Raw genomic sequence first — 10,059 nt, forward strand, 5'->3', positions numbered from 1 at the left:
CTAGGGTATGCTATAAAGACTTAGTAATAAGCTTCGCGGATTAATTTAGTCCATAAATTAATTATTAATTTTTTTTAATATCTATTGTATTATACTACGTACAATACTACATATGCAGCCTCTAGGCTATAGCGCTATAGTCCTATATATATAAATCCCTTAGGGCAGCTTAATATATACTAGTAACTATATCCTAGTAATTTATAAGCCCCTAAACTAGGGGTTTATAGTTCCTTAGTAAAATACTAAGTTACAAGCAACTACTAGGGAATAAGAAAATGGTAAAAAAACTATAAAGAATAAGAGATCCTAACGCCTTTCCCTGTCCTTTTGTAATTTATTTCTGTCCTTCTACTTACTAATATCTCTTTTCTAGAAGCCTAGTAGGAGTTACCTCCTATAGATCCTGCTGTTATTAGCCACTTTTTAGTAGCTATCCCTGTCCTACTTAGAAATAGAAAAAGCGCCTCTCTTCCTTTTTATGTATAAAATAGCTTCTTTAGAGAGAGAGAAGAGCCTAGTTTCTTTCGCATTTCTCTTCTTTCTTCCCTATATAGATTGCAGTCTAGTAGTAGATGTCTAGGGGTTTATAGTGCTCTATATTCCCTAAAGCATCTACCTTCTTTATCCTCTCCTATTACTTTAGTAAAGGATTTAAAATAGCCTTTTTCTAGCTTTAGCTGGAATAAAGCCGATTGTAGCCTTTTAGGATATTTATCCTTAGGGGCTTTAAGAGAAAAGGAATGGCTTCCTTTACAGATCCTAGTATAGTGTTTTCCTTTATTCTTATTCTGCTGCTAGTTGTTTTTCTACTATTCTAGTATCTCTTCTCTTGCCGCTCTCCCCATATATAGGCTAAGAAGGTATAAAAAGATTGTAGTTTTCTTCTAGAAAGGCCCCTTTTTGCTAGCTTATCTACTATTTTGTTTCTATAGATTCCTAAATAGCTAGGAACCCAGTAAAAGTTGATATAAATCCCCTTACTAGCTAAATAGGAACAGCTTTGCGTAATTTTAAAGACTAGTTCTTGCCCCCCTGTAAGAGAATTAAGCTATAATCTCTTAATAGCCGCTTGGCTATCTATAAAGATATAGACTTGTTTCTCTTTTAGTTTTTATTGTTTTAGGTGTTCTAGGGCCCTATAGACTGCATAAAGCTCTATATCTATAATTTCTATATAGGGTCCTAGATTCCAATTCGTTGCATATTTAATCCTATTTCTCTCCCCTATTTTATATATAGCAGCTGCATTAAATTTATTGTCTTTAGAGCTATCTATATAGTATATATCTACTAGGTCCCACTCTAGGGATTCTTAGAAATTTTCTACTAGTCTTAGATGTTCTTGTACAGCTTCTTCTTTACTACCCCTTAAGATAGAAAAGAATGCAGAGATAGGAGGAGACCACGGTTTTTGCCATTCTAGAGAGATTTTCTCTATTTTCTAGTTTTGAATTAGCTGCTAAACTCTAGAGGCTAAAGATAGTAGCTATGTCTTTGGCTGTAAGAGGTACTTTATAGTAGAGTTTTTAGGGCTAGAACTAGAGCTAGAATTAGCTGCTAATTCGTCCCTATCTTTGCTAATCTCTTCTATATAAACCTTCTTAATTACGTGGTTTTTCTTAAATTTTAGGATTTTTAATGCGTAGTTATTGCAAAGCCTTTTAAATTTAATTCTAGGAGGAGGAATAGAGGCTTTAATCTTTATAGCTTGGCTAGGAGATCCTCTAAACGCTCCTAGAACTAGTTTTAGGGCCTTGTTTTATAGAGATTGGTACCTATCTAGTAAATAGTCTCTAGATTTGCTTTTCTACTAGCATTATATACCGTAGTCTACTATAATGGTAACGTAAGCTATATAGAGCTGTCGTAGGGCTTATAGAGATAGACCTCTTTATATATTACCTAGTCTTCTAATTAAATAGAAGGCTGTTTTTGCTTTAGAGATTTGTATTTCTATATATTGTTTAAACTTAAGCTTTAGTGTTTATAAATACTCTTAACCACCTAACTAAGGGTTTTATGATATATTTCTACGTCTTCTAGTTTAATAACGGCTTGTTTTGCGTTTAGTAGATTTGTATTACTAGTATGAAGTTGTATAAGCTCTGTTTTACTGACGGTTTAATCTATTAGTATCTTGCCTTAGCTTTAGGCATTAGCTATTACTGACGACCCTATTCTCTCTGGCTCTTCTTACTATTTAGACTTTGGCTGAATTTAACGTGTAACTATATTTTCATATCTTCTATATCAGCTTTGAGAGTAGGCTCCTTCTGTCTGTTCATGGTGCAGGTATTGCTTACTCTTTAGAAATAAAATAGGGGATATAGGCGATCCCTATAGTATCCCTGTTTCTAGTTCTACTTTTTCTTATATTTGCCNATTAAAGGAGAGCTGTAGCTTTCTATTGCTAAGGAAAGTAGCTACCTATTATGTAAACGCTATAGGTAGTCCTAGTTCCTTACAGATAGATANAAGCTNGTTTTTAGAGANATGGTCAAAAGCCCCTCTTACGTNTAGNAATAANGTAGTNGCTATCCTTTATCTAGCTTTTTTCCTACTATTTTTAGATTGGATATTATTTAGAAGTAATAANACTGCGTCTATTANAGACCGCTNTCTTCTTCCTCCTAGTTAAGAATCTTAAAGNAAGCTAGTAGTACTAGCTAGATATCCTAATCTAGTAATAAAGATCTTTTCTAAAGTCTTCCCTAGGCAGTTTAGTAAGGAGATAGGTCTATAGGACTTTGGTAAGGAATAGTCCTCCTTATTTACTTTAGGGAGAATAACTCCTTAAGCTTCTCTTTAGACCTTTAGCTAATAGCCTAGGATAAATAAAATCCTATAGATTCTATATAGAAGATCTTCTATAGTAGGGTAGGCCTTTTATAGAATTGTAAAAGATATCCTATCTGGTCCTAGAGCCTTTTTATTAAAGCTAGAGAAAATTGCTTATTTAACTTCTATTTTCTTTAGTTCTGGCCATTCCTATTTATTATCTATTATATAGTCCTTCTACTCTATAGGGCTAGTAGAAGGGGGGGGTTAGGGAATAGAGTAGTTGTAAAAGCTTTATACTGGTCCTTGAAGCTTTCTACTAGTCTAGTAATCCCGTCTTTGCTATACTGTAGACTAGGGATTATTCGCAATGTTCTCTCCTTTGTATATTTTAGGGTTGTAAAATCTTCCTTTTCTTGTGCTTTTTCTAGGAAGCTATTCCAGCAGCTAGTCTTAGCTTCTCTTATTGCGTAAAAGTATTAATTTTTGGCTTCTTTATAGGCTTCTAGTCTAGAACTTCTAGTAGGTTATTCTTCTTAAAGTCTCCCTAGGTTTGCCATTTTTTGTCTTTTCTTTAGAAGCTCTTTATTCNACNATNGTTTAGAGAATTCGCAGGTTCTAAATCTAGGGATAGCTTTCTCTGCTGCTAGCTTTATACCTCTAGTAAGATCTATTACTAGATTATCTACTAGTGTACTTAAGCTTCTATCCCTAGGTCTATAGGAATCTTCTAGAGAGGCTAGGGGACCTTTTTCTCCTATCTCTATATAGGGGTTTTCTCCTACTAGTTCTTCTAGTACTAAAAGTTTCGCTTCTAGTTCTAGCTCTAGAACTTGCTCTTTTAAAGAGGTAGAGAAAAGCTCTTAGTTTGCCTTTTTTATAGAGAAAGGAGTTTCTTAAAGAGGGTTTAGGTATCTTTACGTCTCTCTAGTAAATAGAGAGAATGCTATAGTCTTGTAATTAGATCCTATTTCTTCTATTATAGTCTAATTATCCTAGGTATTTTCTTGGAAGTTTCCTAAGTAGAAAGCTAGGTCTATAATAGACTTTTCCCTTATATTAGATCTATAGAAGGTCCCTTCCTATTCGTCTAAATTTAGTAGTTGGCAGTTATATTTGTCTAGCCAATCTACTAGTTCTTTAGCCTCCCTAGTTGGGTTCCTAGCTAGCGCGTTCTACTATTTATAGTGTAGGTTATAGTCTCCTATTAGTATAAAAGGGAGATCTATTTCCAGTTCTAGAATGGCCCTAGAGATAGTAGTTATACTACTTCTTTGGGTTCTAGAGTTTTCGTCCAGTTATCTCTTATTATAGATGTTAAATAGTAGAAAACTTTTAAGTTGGCTATAGATTTCTAATACTATAATATCTGTATCTTTGTAGATATCCTCCCTATTTCTATATTATAGAATACTAGAAATATTTTTCCTTATATAGATAGCTACTTTAGGTTAAATAGCTAGATTACTAGGGAGGATTAGGTTAAATATAAGATGTGGAATAGAAAAGTAGGATTCTTTTTGTCTATCTTTCCAGGTACTAGGCTCTTATACTAGAATAATATCTATTTTTTTCCTAAATCCTATTTCTAGTAGGGTTTGCTGTACTTCTTATCTTTTTCCTATATTGTGTTGTATAAAGGAGATTTCTCCCCTAGTTTTAGAAACTAGAGAGATCTCTTTTTCTTCCTATATAGAACCTTCTAAGCTTATACTTATTAATATACTAGCTTAGCTACTTTAAGAGACTTGCAGTCTTTGCTATTAGCAAAGTGATTTTCTTTATAATTGCTGCAAAGAGGGGTAGTATGCTTGTAAGGTCTTTCTATTATATTATAAGTGGAACAGGAGTGGTCCTTAGATAAATATGCCGCTGTATAAAATCGACAGGCCTTGGTAGAGCATCTATCTCCTATATAGTCAAAATTTTGGCAACTTGTACACTGTATAGTAGGAGAGACTTTTAGGTATTTAACTACCTTAGCAGCTACCCCTGTAATTAGGATTTCCTTCTGCTTAAGGATTTCCTATCTTTTCTCCTTATTTTCTATAGTAAAGACTATAGAGCCGAACCTAGTTTGTGGATTATATCTCTTTTCCCTAGGTGAGATCTATTTAGGTAACCCCTGTATTCTAATAGGATTAAAAGTCTCTATTTCTTCTTTTAGAAGTTTAGAGCCTTCTTCTTCTAGGAAAGGGGAGATAGGGATACTGTAAGCTACTACCTAAGCCTAGGGCTCTAGTTTTTGTTCCCTTTTAAAAGAGAAGCAGTTAGACTAGATTTCTTTATATTTAACTAAATACTCTGCATTATATTCTTCTGTAGTTATAAGGAAAATATTCTGCTTTTCTCTAGTTCTAGCTATAGTAGCTATTACTAGCTTCTTTATTTGCAGTTTAGATGTAAATAGTTAATTAACCTAATTTTATAGAGAGAAGACATCTAGAGGCTGGTCCTTTTGGTCTGTAACTAGGACTAGTCTCCTTTCTTATAACTGCTTCTTTTTTCCTCTAGTAGAGGTAGAGCTAGTAGAGCTAGTAGGGGGGGATAAGGAGGGAGGGGGAGAGGAAGAGGTAGTAGAGGAAGAGGTAGTAGAAGAAGAAGGAGCAAAAGTAGAAGAAGAGAGGCCCTTCTTTAGCTTCTCTGCGTAGGTTTACGTTTTTAGGGCTGCCTCCTTACGGAGAGCTCTTACTTCTTCTACTAGTCCTTTTAGGATATCTCTTTCTTTTCTTTCCTTTTCTTTTATAAAGGGATTTTCCCCTACTAGAACACTCTATATATAGTCCCCTAGTAATTTAACTTACTCTTTTTCTTCTTCTTCTTTTAGCCCTATATAGGCCTGGTTTAGGTTATATAGAGCCATTTATAGGTGCTGTTTTGGAGAAGAGGTAGAAGAAGGTATACTAGCCGAAATAGGCTTAGGTATTAGTAGCCTTCTTCTTTAGTTTTAGTTCTCTTTTCTATTTTTAAAAGAAGATTGCCTTCTTTTCCTTCTATTCTTTTTCTCTACGTCCTCCCTAGATGGGCAGGGAGAGGGCGGAAGAGAAGAGGAAGAGAAGGTAGGTGAGGTAGGTAAGGTAGGTAAGATAGCTAAGAGTTTGTCCTCGCTTGTCTCTATAGTGTCTTTACCTCTAAAAGGCTTAGTAGCCTAAGGTTCTCCTATCCCAAATAGGCTAGAGTAAGAGGGGAAAAGGAAAGTGAATTCCTTATTATTTATCTCTGTATTATTATCTTTAGGAGGCTTTTTAGGCTTAGTAGCCTAAGGATTCTTTAATATTTTATAGGGGGGTTTTCTAGTTTTTTCAGTAGATAATAACCTCCTTAGGTCTCTTATCTCCTAGTCTTAGAGGTGAAAAACTAGGCAAAAAGCCTTGCTAGTTTTTACTATCCTTTTTACCTTTTCTCCTTACTAATCCTATTAGAGGATTTCTAGGGAGACTAGGCTAGAAGGTAGTAGAAAAACTAGCTAAAAAAGACTAGCGTAGTTATTTTCTTTTCCTTTTAGAATTAGAAAAAACTACTAAAAAAAGTACTTGTTAGGCTTTTGCTAGCAAAAAAGCCCTAAAGGCAATCCTCCTCTTACTAAGGAAAGTCTGACTAAAAGAGATATAGAAAAGTACCTACACCCCCTATTTTATTAGGCTTTTACTTTCTATAGAAGAAAAACCTAAGAAAAGTCTATATTTTGTAGTTTTGGTATTAGTAGTGGTAGTAGTTTTAGTTTTAGTGTTCTTATCCGTGCTTTATTTATACGCTAAGACCCCTTTTATTAAGGCCTCTATCGCAGAATAAAGGGGGTAATGAGGGGAATAAGTTTACCTTTAGCTCGCTAGGTAGGCAGAATTAGGTCTTAGGAGTTAGGAAAACAATAGTTTTTAATAGTAAGATGGGTATGCGTAAGTTTGGAAGTGCGGCGCTACCTTTTAGTAAGGTTCCATGTGCGGTGAAGGTTTTAGTCCATAAATTGTTAATATTAGGGACTATAAGCTGCTCCTAGTATAGGAGCAATCCTTCCTTTGTCTTAGAATTGGGGTCTCCTTTTATAGCTTATTTATAAAGGGCCCTTAAGGCATTAGCCGTGTAGTTTATAGTTAGGAGGCGGTTAATTAGCCCTATTAGCTTATCTAATAACTCCTTTATTAATACTAGCTTGTTTTACTAGGAGTTTAGCTCCTTAAGGATTTATAGGTTAAGCTATTTTAGATAGAGGAGGGCGCGCGTTTAATATTAGGTCTTTAGCTTGTCCTAGAGTCCTATATCTTATTCTCTTTAGGTTAGGGTATTAGCCTTAAAGTTTTACTTACTAGAACGATATATAATTATAAAGAAGAATTAGGAGAGTATTTCGGCCTACTAAGCTTATTATTTAAAAAGCTACTTTATAGTTATAAAGTACTTTAGGGCTTTATAATCTATATATATCTTAATTTAGAAGTTTGTACCTTTAAGCTCTACGCGCTATTAAGAGAGTAATTAAATAATAGCTAGTATTTCTTTGTTATGTACTTTATAGTTATACTTAGCTAGGTCTATTATCTTTAAGAAGAAAGCTATAGGGTACTATTTACTGTCTAGATATAACTATAATAGGATTCCCGCTATAACCCTATTAAAGGCGTCCGTTTCTAGCATTAATTTAAGGTCTAGGTTATAGTAATAAAGAATTAGGGAAGAGATAAGCCGATTTTTTTCTCTCTCTTTAAAGGCTTTTATATAGCTATTATTAAAAATAAAAGGCGTGTCCTTCCTAGTTAGTTGTATAAAAGGTTTTACTATAATTCTATAGTTATAGATAAATTAGTAGTAGAAGTTATAAAAGCTAAGAAAGAATTGGATTTCTTTTGCTATATAAGGGGGCTTTTAGTTATAGATTACCTCTACCTTCTTAGGGTTAACCTTAATTCCTTCTATAGTTACAATAAACCTAAGGTATTTTTATATATTTAACCCTAAACTTATATTTCTTAATATTAACTTATAAGCCCGCGTTCCGTAGTCTCTTTAAAACCTTTTTAATATAAACTTAATACTTAAGTTTATTATCTAAGTATATAAGAATATCGTCTAGGTATACTGTATAGAATTAATTTAGGTAATTAAAAAGAACGTTATTTATATACCTTTAGTATATAGCTAATCCGTTTATTAGTCTAAAGGGAAGAACTTTATATTTATAGAAGCTATAATAGGTATAAAACGTAGTTAAATCTTTAGATGCGGGGTCTATTCTAATTTAGTGGAAAGCTTAATAGATATTAAGTTTAGTAAAGATCTTTACCCGGCTTAGACGTGTAAGGGTCTTATTAATTAAAGGAATAGGATACTAATCCTTTTAAATAATAGCGTTTAGCTTTTAATAGTTAATATAAAAGCGGAGGCCTTTATTAGGCTTTTTTATAAATAGNATAGGGGAAGTAAAAGNGGCTTAACTTNGCTNNATAAACCCTTTATNNAGGTTATTAATTAAGTACTACTTTATTACTTTTAGCTTATCCGTTAATTATTAGTAGAGGGGGCTATAACCTAGCAAGTTATTAGCTTCTAATTAAATCTTATAATTATATATCTAGTAAGGGGGTAACTTATCTAAAGCCGCCTTTAAGAATATATTCTTATAATTTATATAAATAGTAGAAAGGAGGCGTTTAACTAGTTTCTTATTAGTTTCCGCGGCTAGCTCTTCCTCCCTATTATTAATAATTTGGTTAATCTTATATAGGCTTATTATAAAGACCTTATTATCCTTTTAGTACATATTAAAGTGGAATACTATAGCGCTAATTACGGCGATATTTATAGTGGGGGGGGGTTATATAATAATAGGGGCGTATATAACTTTGTGGACTTCTAGGGCACTAGCGTTATTATTACTCCTTTTAACTTCTATTATATCTTTTAGAGGTTATTCCTTATATTCTATTAATGCGTTCTTTTTTATACTAGTTAAATCTACGTAAATTAGACATTATTTATATTACTATTTATCCCGCTTCTATATATAGAGTTTTTAAATAGTGCTGCTTTAGGGCCCAGGCCCACATAAAGGAGGAAGGGAGACGCGTAAGAGGCCAGCAAGGACAACAGCAAGAGAGAGAAAGGAGTTAAAGTAGAGCATAAAAGAACGCCAGGAAACCATCTACCGCAATACAATACTGGCTGGACTAATGCTGGAGAGGTATATGGGAGTCGAAGGTACAGAGGCTGACTAAGGCAAGAGAAACCCAAGCTATAGCATAGTTAACGCTATAGGGGGTAAACACTCTAGGGCTCCAAGAAGGCCTAATAAAGGCAGAAAATATAATGGCAACACTCTTAAGAATAGGAATAATAGGACTAAAAGACTAGCTCTACTGGGTAGGTGTCCTAATAGGTAGCCTAAGATGCGAATGTAGCTGGCCAAGATAGACACCAAAACACGTAATACTGTTATGCCCCTTACGCACTAACTAAAAAGTAATACTCTTAATAGCTGGCACAGAGAACTATAAGACACTACTCTCAATATAAAAAGGCCTTAAGGCGGTTACCTAGTAGCTTATTAGCCAAAATATACTAAACCAGTTCCGAGTTGCAAAGGAAATGACAATAAAAAGTAGGGGGGCGAGCAACGGGCGCCCCCTAATGACTCTATAGTAGTAGAGTAAAGTATACAATACTAGCGCGTCCGTAGGCTTGTTACGGCAGCAGTGGTTCCCAAGGAGGTTAAAAAGTAAGGTAGTAGAAGCACTACAGGTGACTTATAGGCGCCTCGCAGGCGCCTTGTAGGCGAGTCCCAAAAGGTAGGGAGATAGATTATGGGGTTTTCTTAAGTTGAGTCTTTCTTAATTTGAGTTTTCTCCCTATATGTAAATAAGGAGTAGTCCGCGTGGGCCTAATAGCGATCCGAATCGGACGTTAAGCAATAAATTATTATTATTATATATAGAGTTTTCTTTAAATATAGTGTTTTAGAAAAGTATTTTTATTAATACGGAGTTCTTTCTAGCTTTATAGCGGGCGTTTTTTTAGATAAAGGCTAGATTACGGGCTAGGACATTTTACTAGTAGGTATAGTTAGCCTCTATAATTAGTGTCTTATAGTTAGTTTAGATCTCCTTAATAAAGGAGGGTAACCTTAGTTTATCTTCCGGCTAGATAACCTGTCTTTATTATATATTTAACTAAATATTAAAATAGGACATATATTTTTGTCTAAGGATTATATTATAGGACCCTAGGTCTAAAATGCAAAAGGGGATACTATATTAGCGTTATCCGTTAAGAGCGATATATAACTTT

This window comes from Cenococcum geophilum, assembly GCF_001692895.1.
Source record: "Cenococcum geophilum 1.58 unplaced genomic scaffold K441scaffold_65, whole genome shotgun sequence".
Lineage (NCBI taxonomy): Eukaryota > Fungi > Ascomycota > Dothideomycetes > Gloniales > Gloniaceae > Cenococcum > Cenococcum geophilum.